The sequence below is a fragment of the Callionymus lyra genome, chromosome 4 (assembly GCF_982586985.1).
Source record: "Callionymus lyra chromosome 4, fCalLyr1.hap1.1, whole genome shotgun sequence".
Classification (NCBI taxonomy): Eukaryota; Metazoa; Chordata; class Actinopteri; order Syngnathiformes; family Callionymidae; genus Callionymus; species Callionymus lyra.
Genome location: NC_141821.1, coordinates 27,241,399 through 27,250,488, shown reverse-complemented (window position 1 = coordinate 27,250,488; position 9,090 = coordinate 27,241,399). Strand labels below are relative to the sequence as shown.

The following is a 9,090-nucleotide window of genomic DNA, read 5'->3' as shown; positions in this document are numbered from 1 at the left end:
GGTCAGGCTCCACCTTACATCAGTGATGTGATCCAGCCTTACACCCCAGCTCAGGCTCTGAGGTCTGTGGATCAGAATCTACTGATGGTTCCTCGCACACGGTTCAGGACCAGAGGAGAGAAATCCTCCCTTTTGCCTGATTTTCTGGGACTCCTGTGTTTGTCTTGTGTGTCTTGGTCTTTTAATGCATGTATTTTAGCTGTATATAGTTTTTTCACTGAGGGTGCCATCTAGTGGTCTTTTAAACTGTTTCATGATACAGCATCAGCTGCTTCATGAGGCCTCAACAACCCATCACTAAATATGACTTACATTATTGTTCTAAGCAAAAAAAACAAACACTGTAAAACTGTTCAGAGAAATTGACATTATGTGTATCTTATATATGGCAGGAGAGTCATAAGAAATATAGTCTGAAAATCAAACATGGTGTCACTTTTTCAGAGACACAGACATATTCTTTTTTGTGCTTTGTGAATTTTTAATGATGCAATATTGGCCAGATGACAACCTTGGCAGACTAGATAAACAACTGTAAATTATTTAGTGTCAGGCCAGGCTTCCCCCTCACCTCAAAACTATGACATGATCATGCAGCTGAGACGTGTGTCTAGACCAAACATTGCTTTACTCACGCTCGACTACTTCATGCACCCACCCTCAAGTGTTTTCATCATCGGCTCGGTTTGTGGAACACAAGCCCCGTCTGACTTTTTAATAGACTATGGTTTTGAACTGCCACCATCCCTCTTCTGTTCCCACATTAGACTGTGTGCGAAATATCGTAGTTTCATTGACGCAAACAAATGTGCGAAATGTCTTTTAATTGCAGTATGGTGTGGTGTTTGTAGCTTCCCTTTATTAGGCCTGCATCAGGTTTCACATGACTTACTTCAAACTCTTACTTTAAGGTTTCAGGTCTACAATCAAGTCATGGGAAATAAGGATTCATTGGCTTAACCTCAAGAATTAATGTCATTTGTTACATTTTGCACGTCATTTATTCATTTTCTACTGCTTATTTCCTAATTGGGGGGGCTTGAGTCTATCCCAGCTACATAGGGTGCGGCGCAGGGAACACCCTGAACAGATGGTCACACGGACCAACACCCACTTACACACACACACCCACACCTGAAAATTCAGTTCAACAATCTTACTATGTGTCTGGACTGGAAACTGGAGGACATAAAAGCAAGCATAGGTGAACATGCGGCGTCCACATGGACAGGATTGAGGTCACCTAAGGCTGGAAGTCTTAATCCATTAATCAAAAACAGGAGAAGAAATACCAAAAGAGTGAACAAGATGAGTAATTACCACGTGTGCTTGTGCAACGATAGGTCAATTAGGCCAAATTTACAAAAAAGACTGTTTCCGGAAGGAGCCTGGGTTGTGTAGAGGTGAATGAATGACACGAAACAGTGAATTAAGTTTTGTGAATGTATTGCAAAAATAAGTAGACAATATTATGACAGTAGGAGAATGACAACAAAAAACAACAACAATAATAATAATAGGCACAAGCTGTGTGCAAAGAAAAACAATCCGACTTAAATGTTTTTAGTTTTAGTCCACGAAAGACAATAGTGTACGAGGATCCAGTTATCTTTGGGGCGCACGTGTCCTTCGACCATGTGCGTGATCAATGAAGTGGAACAGGACAGGAAGGACGTCAAAAAAACTGGACCTATCAGGAGGTCAAAAAGACAAATGAATGTCAAGGAAATCAGAATTAGCTGTAGAAAAAAAGCTCTTAACTGTTAACAATCAACTTAAATTCAATGTATCTAGAAGATACAAGATACCCCAAATTATCTATACTAATCCTGATGGAATACCGTTTTAAATTCAATTTAAATATTCAATTCAACATTCAATAGAAACATTCGAAGTATTTCAATATAAGCGATCAAATAAGCATTAAAAAAGTCAATAAGAAAAGCTGCATACATTACATAATGTAGTGCAATTAAATGCATTTTATTCAATAGTTGCTACTTGAACGCGAGTACAAGTATTATCATTGTGTGGATCTAAAAGGATCAAACGAAAAAGGTAATTTCTACAACATTAAACGCACCCTTATAATGAATAAATAATGTGTTTTAAATCAGAACCATAGTGCACTAATAATACATTCATTTACTCTAATATTTCAATCAGTTATCACGAATACTTGAATTGTATGATAACTGATAAACATTTATCAAGAGTATCTGATGTAAGTAAGTAAGTACTTAGTATTTATAGAGCGCTTTTCTAGAGGGTCACAAAGCGCTTAAACAATAAAATAAAATAAAAAAAAACAATAAAATAAATACTTAAAAGATCAAGACAACATCGAGCTACAATAATCATTAGTTTTCAACCAAAGCATCAATGTGAAATTTCCCCACGTGTCTTGAGATATTATTTAAAGATCCAAATACCTTTTGCCTACAATTGGGTTTTTGGTCATTTGTAAATAAAGTAACAGCGTACCTTGAGTTCCGTGGGCTCACCATGAATGCGTGGAGTCTATGGGGCTTTGAACAAGGGTTAGCGACTGATCATATATTCAAAGTTTAATTTCATGGTGCTAACAAGTCTCACTATGTTGAGATGTCTTAAAGCGCTCTCTAAACAAAGTTGCAGGGCTTTGTATCGCAGCCCAAACATGCCGCAGATACAGAGGAGGACAGCGTCAAGTGGGGGAGCGCGCGATTTAAAGGAAACCTCAGGTTTCTACCGGAAGTTGACCCGCAACAATAAAACACACTGAAATGCGGGTTACACTTTATCTAAAACCGTTGACTTTTTATTCCCAGATCAAGTCAGTAAGAGTTAAGAACATCCTGTATCAGACTATTAGTTTCATGGTCTTTTTTTCTTTGGTCTTATTGGATACTTGTCAGTTCTTAAACTCCAGTGTCACTGATCCTAATCTTCTATGAATTAACACTTTTGGTTACCATCAAAGTGTTTTGTATTTATTCCTTTAAAATGTTCAACATGATAAATCATATGAATTCTGAACTAAAAAGGCATAATTACAGATTTAAGTTAATGTGGCGCTTTAATTTAACTGTTAAAATGAAAAGCTCTAGATTAATAGATATATTTATATTGGTGTGTTTACATCCACGCAGCAGTAAACACACATATGTATGTAATCATTTCAAACACTTGCAACCAGATTTTGTTTAAGTCAAGAAACAAACTGTTAAAACCAGATACTTGAACTGAGGGCACCGGAGACACTTGAGTAAACTCCTTGTTTATAATCAGGCTACTCTCAATGAGCTCACCTACAAACAAAAATAAAACATTCATAACAAAGGTGATACTTATTGTTCTCTGGTCCTAACTGCTCACCAAACAAATGTGGTCTACAGTAGGGGGAGTGCTTCATGGTCCTAGAAGACAAGATCTTGACTTTGTACAGGGACATATGTAATTCAAATGTTAGTGCCGCCATTTCTCCCTCAGATGTACATAGTCACTCAATCATATGTCTCATTTTGGCAGAGGATTATGTCTAAACTGCTCACTGAACAAGGGATTACAATTTGTTACGGTAAATTCTGTCTGATCTGGTTTATTTGTCCTGCCATGAGCAGAAATGGTTGTACTCTCTGAATAAGGACATTTAAAAAATGTTTGCGTCTCTTAAGATACATTTAATCGATATGAACTCAATTTGTTTATTAATGTCCTTATATAATGTATAATCCACTGGAAAGCAAATAATGACATTCGTCATCAATTGTGGGTGATACTAGAGGTAGGTTTTTTGAAAATATCCGACCTTAAAAAAGAGACTTCTTCATATCACTTTTCTTCTGCCCGGAGGGGAAATGGCAAAAGTGGAAAGAGGAGCGTGGGGGGCTTCTGAGGGGAACCTAATGACAAGCCATAAAATTTTTAATGCCCCCCACACTCCAGCAGACATTTAATTATTGATGAAGTGGTCTGAAGTATTTGCAAAAAGTCTGGACATAAGAGATGTGAAGCCAAATACCAGAGTATCTATCTGCTTTTATTTTGTTGTTATTGTGTCCAACTGATCTTAATGTCTCATGGACAGGCTTGAACGTTATCATCTAGACAAATATGGTCTCAGGGAAGGTTTTTGGGGGCAACTCTAACCTCTCAAGGGACAAGGGGCACTAGGGATAGAGACTCCCATTAAAAATCAAGTCATACATTTTTGAGGTGGTAACTGGATGTGAAGGTGAAACATAAGTGGACAGTGAGTATAGCTAAAAAAGAAACGCAAGGCAATAACATACATATAATCGGTCAGGAAGCAATAATTCCTGACAGAATGACAAGGTCATCCACTCATTATAACAGTAGTTTCATTCCTTTTGCAATTTGCAAAAGTGTTTAATGAAAAACTTTAATGAAACACTGAATAGTAACATGAAAACTAAAAAGTTACTGGAGCAGTAGATTACAAAAATATGCTATTGGTATATTCCTAGCTTCAAAATATGCATTTAGAGCAGTTATAGCAGTAATATCATAATATAAATTAGAAAACTACGGAATAGAAGGGCATGCACAAGTTTGGAATAAAAAGTAACTTATGAAGGAGAGAACTACATGATATATTATCAACAGAATTTCGTTGTATACTACGTACATAATGTTAAGTACGAAAATGAATAGATAAATTGAATTAATTGTTGACAACAGGATTGTGTTCCACCAGCTGAGTCCCATTATATCTTCAACTAAAAGGAGCCCCATCTGGAGAGCAGGTGTCTTTTCTTAAAAAAAAAAACAAGATAAAGTTCTCCAAAAATGCTGCAGAAATTTTCACTATATCAACTTTCTCCAGGCCATACAAAGATAACCAGGATAATAACTTGTTTAGGCCTTTATGTAACCATGTAACTCACATTTCAAGCAGACACGGACTGCCCTATACAAAGTCGTGCAGGGAAAAGCAAGAATTTTGAGGACAAAAAAAATACCTCTTGATTCACAGCGGGACGTAATGATCAGAAAAGAAAGTTTTATGGTCATACTTTCTTCACCACAGGATGTAATTAGATGCTATGTTGCTACTGTTGAAGGCTAATGGGAAACATCGTGGTCTAGTTGTTGCTCGCGGCTGTCAGAAATGCCAGAAATGATGTACGGCATTCTCTCCTCCTCTCTGCAGCACTACAGCCTCGCCTGATGTCGAGCTTGTTTTCAGCATTTGCTCGGCTGTTCTGGAAGGCCAATTTGTAGGCTCCTGTTCGGAAATCTGACAATCATACATTCTTTCTTTGCTTTCAGCCGTTTTGTTAAATTAAAATGTTTTTTCCACTTCTGTCGCTACATACTTTAAACCAAATTAAAGTGCAAAGACTAATGAAGTTAGTATTTTGTCTTATATTATGACTGCCATTGTAACTTTTCTTTTTAATGTCATGACTTCATCATTTTTCTTGAAATGATTAACTTATTTTTATTTAATGAACATAAATTATTAATTTCATCATGAAAATAAATAACTTTAATCTCTACTAATCCACATAAATCTAAAGAACGCAAAATATTTTTTTCATTTTTCCTTTTAATTGCGAAAAATAATTGCCATGAGGAAAATGTGCTGGTGAGAATGAAACAAAGGTCAGCCTGATTGAAATTGTCAGCTGAAGTAATGAACCTTAACCAGCAGAGAAATTGCAAGAGCAAAACACTATCCACCAAAGGCCACAACCACACTGAAAGTCAAACTTGTCTACTGGACACTGACTTTCTTGACAAAAGTAAGGGATCCAGAAAACCTTAAATCTTTCTAATTTCTTTATTTAATGAGGCGTGACATCAACAGATCATCAATTTCATAGAAAGCAAAACAGTAATACATTGTTTTTATAATTTATGTTGTATTTATTATTGTTGTCTTAAAGGCTTTTCATTGAGAAAGGAGACTTTTCTCTTTAAATCAGATTGTCTTGTGACTCTTGACATGTTAAGATGCCTGTTTTGGACGGGGGTTTTGGCTTATCATGTTATTGTATTTCCTTTTCTATTTTTGTTTCAAAGTCAAACCGGGAAGTTCACAATGCAAAAAAAAGATGGCGGGCCACTGCGATAAATAGTACAGATTTAATTTAAACAATATTATACAATATTTACTATAATCAGCATCAGGACATTTTTTCAGATCTTCAAAGCTGACCACTTATTTCTCTCAAAAGTGGAGCCATAACGATCCGTTCTAAAGATGATCGTAGAACTAATACGTATATAAGTTCTGCATGAACTGCTACATAGAAAAGCCCATGCACTTACTCCAATCCAAATGGAAGCAGAAGGGAGACACAAATCAGTTGGCTGTGAGAACTACACAAACAAGTGGCTCAGACACACATGCCCTCAAGATATCTGATCTTTCACTGGATGCTGACACTTGCCAATTACAAACCACCCACACCCCACTCGTTTTTAAGAGTAATTAGTAAGGTCCAGTGTGTATTCCGGGAGGGCCTTTGGAGATAAGAGGAATATGCCACAGGTCAGTCAGCTCAGTGGAGGGTTCAGTACTGGAGAGCCTCTCTCAATTTAACTGTGTGTTGAAAATGTGTGGGCTGCATTGAAGTGTGGTAATTGACTGAAGGTTCAGCACACTCTCCGCCCCCGGGGTCAGCCACAACGATCATCAGGCAAGAACCATGGAGGATCCAAACAATAAATGGGATGTTTGAGCTCAGATTTAGTCTTGGACTGCAGCAGTTTTTCCTTATTTAAATAGTGCAAACACGGCTTTGCCACCTTATTGGGATCACTACCTTAACGACCCGGAGAGCTATGCCGGCTGGAGTCATGTACTCCTGGCAAGGCCACCCATGCTGGACAGGTCAAAGGATAGGGGCCTGACAAAAAGTGATCCCAGCTAGGTGAAGGAAAACACTGATTTAAAACCAAACCAATGGGCAGACTGTGCACAATATCCAGGGATAGAAGACAGGATAGTAAGAAAACTCCTAAATTAAACCACCTCTCTTCTGGGTCAATAGGGGTTTGTGTAGGACCAACAGCATCAACGACAAACTTAAACCCCACTTTCCCAGGAAAGCTGCCAAGCTCGCTACTTGGAACATTCGTACCATGTACAATGCAGGAAGAACCGCACAAGTAGCAAAGGAGATGAAGACCTACAGCATTTGTCTCCTAGGGCTGAGTGAGACTAGGTGGCTACAGACAGGACAGCTGAGGCTGACCTCCGGAGAGATGATGCTCTACTCAGGACACACAGAGGATGGAGCTCCCCATACCGAGGATGTAGACCTGAGGCACAAAACGCTCTCATCGGCTGGGAACCTGTCAGCTCCAGAATCATCACTGCAAAGTTCTCCACCAAGAAAACCGAGATCAAGCTGAATGTCATCCAGGTGTACGCCCCCACAAATGACGCTGATGACGAGATGAAGGACGACTTCTACCTACAAGTACAAGCATGCCTTGACATATCTAGGAAGAAAGACATGGGGGACTCAGCACTTCAACACCAAGATTGGAGCTGACAACACCAGATATACAGAAGTAAAGGGTATGCACGGACTGGGACAGATGAACGTGGATGGTTGAATGAGGAACTTGTGCTCCCACAACAAGCTTGTGATCGGAGGAAGCATCTTCCTTCCCAAGTGGATCCACAAGGCTACGTGGAGATCTCCTGACCAAGTCACAGAAAACCAGATCGAACACATCTGCATTAGCAAGAAATGCAGACGATCGTGTAAGGACATCAGGTCAATGAGAGGAGCAGATGTGTCATCAGACCACCACCTTTTGATGACCTCAGTGAGACTGCACCTCAAAAAGTGCAACACCGCAGCCAACGCACGCACCAAGTACAACGTGGGCCTCCTGAAGTCCAGTAAAGTGAGGACAAAGTTCACCCTGAGCCTGTCCAACAGATTCCAGCCTCCTACAAGACCAGCTTTAGGATAGTGAGACCAGCATTGAGACCCAGTGGCAGAACATCAAAGAGCTGTGAAGAGACAAGACGAGAAAGAAATCTTCGGCAGAAAGCATACCCAGCACAGAGATTGGATCTCCACTATTGAGAAGCTAGAGGAGAGGAAGAGAAAGAAAGCAGTCTTTAACACATGCCAGACAAGAGCAGCCAAAGCAAGGGCACAAGAAGCCTATACAGGCACTAGCAAAGAGGTCAAGAAAAGCATAAGAAAGACAAGCAAGACCACATAGACAACATGGCCAAGCAAGCTGAGGACGCTGCATGACAAGGAAACCTGAGAGAGCTGTACAGCGTCATGAAGAAGCACGCAAACAGATTTCAACAGACAAGCCAGGGAAGGACAGAAACGGAAATCCACTCTCAACAATAGAGGAACAACTGAAGGTGGATGGAACATTTTCAAGAGCTCCTCAACATGCAAGCACAAGAGGAACCGCCAGACATATCACCAGCTTAGATAGACCTCTCCATTAACTGTTACCAGCTAACAAAGACTGAGGAACGCAATAGCCGCAGTCAAAGAACGCTCGCTGGAGTGGAACTCCTCCCTTTAAGTTAACTTCATTGACTACCTCAAGGTTTACGACAGCATATACTGCAAGATCCTGTCGAAGCTGCTGAGGCACTACGGAATTCTGAAGTTTGTCTCCCTGATCCGCTGCACCTACCAAGGCATGACATGTAGGGTTGGACAGGCAGGGGGGCACAGACCAAGACGTCAAGTCAAGGACTGGCAAAGCAAGGGCAGCTTTCATCATGCTGAAGAATATCTGGACTTCAAAGCATATCCGCATGGCCACTAAGCTGCGGATCTTCAACTCAAACGTCAAGTCTGTGTTGCTGTACGGAGCCGAGACATGGCGAATGACTAAAGAAACATCAAGTCGCCTGAGAAGAGCAATGAAGAGCTGTGGCAGAAAGCGGGACAGGAGCTTGTCGACCAACAGATCCGACGGAGGAAGTAGGGCTGGATCGGACACACCCTCAGGAAACCAGCATCACAGGCCAGGCAGGGAAACGGAAGAGAGGACACCCAAGAACAGATGGACGTGAGACACAGAGGCAAAACTGAAGGAGTATGGCACCACCTGGCAAGCAGCAGAGAGGGCGGCCCAGAACCG

General features: G+C 40.2%; 1 pseudogene; it reads left to right on the top strand.

Moving 5' to 3' along the window:
- The first annotated feature begins 1,635 nt into the window (after positions 1–1,635).
- Positions 1,636–8,339, top strand: LOC148082306 (protein CFDP2-like; annotated as a pseudogene).
- Positions 8,340–9,090: the final 751 nt, after the last annotated feature.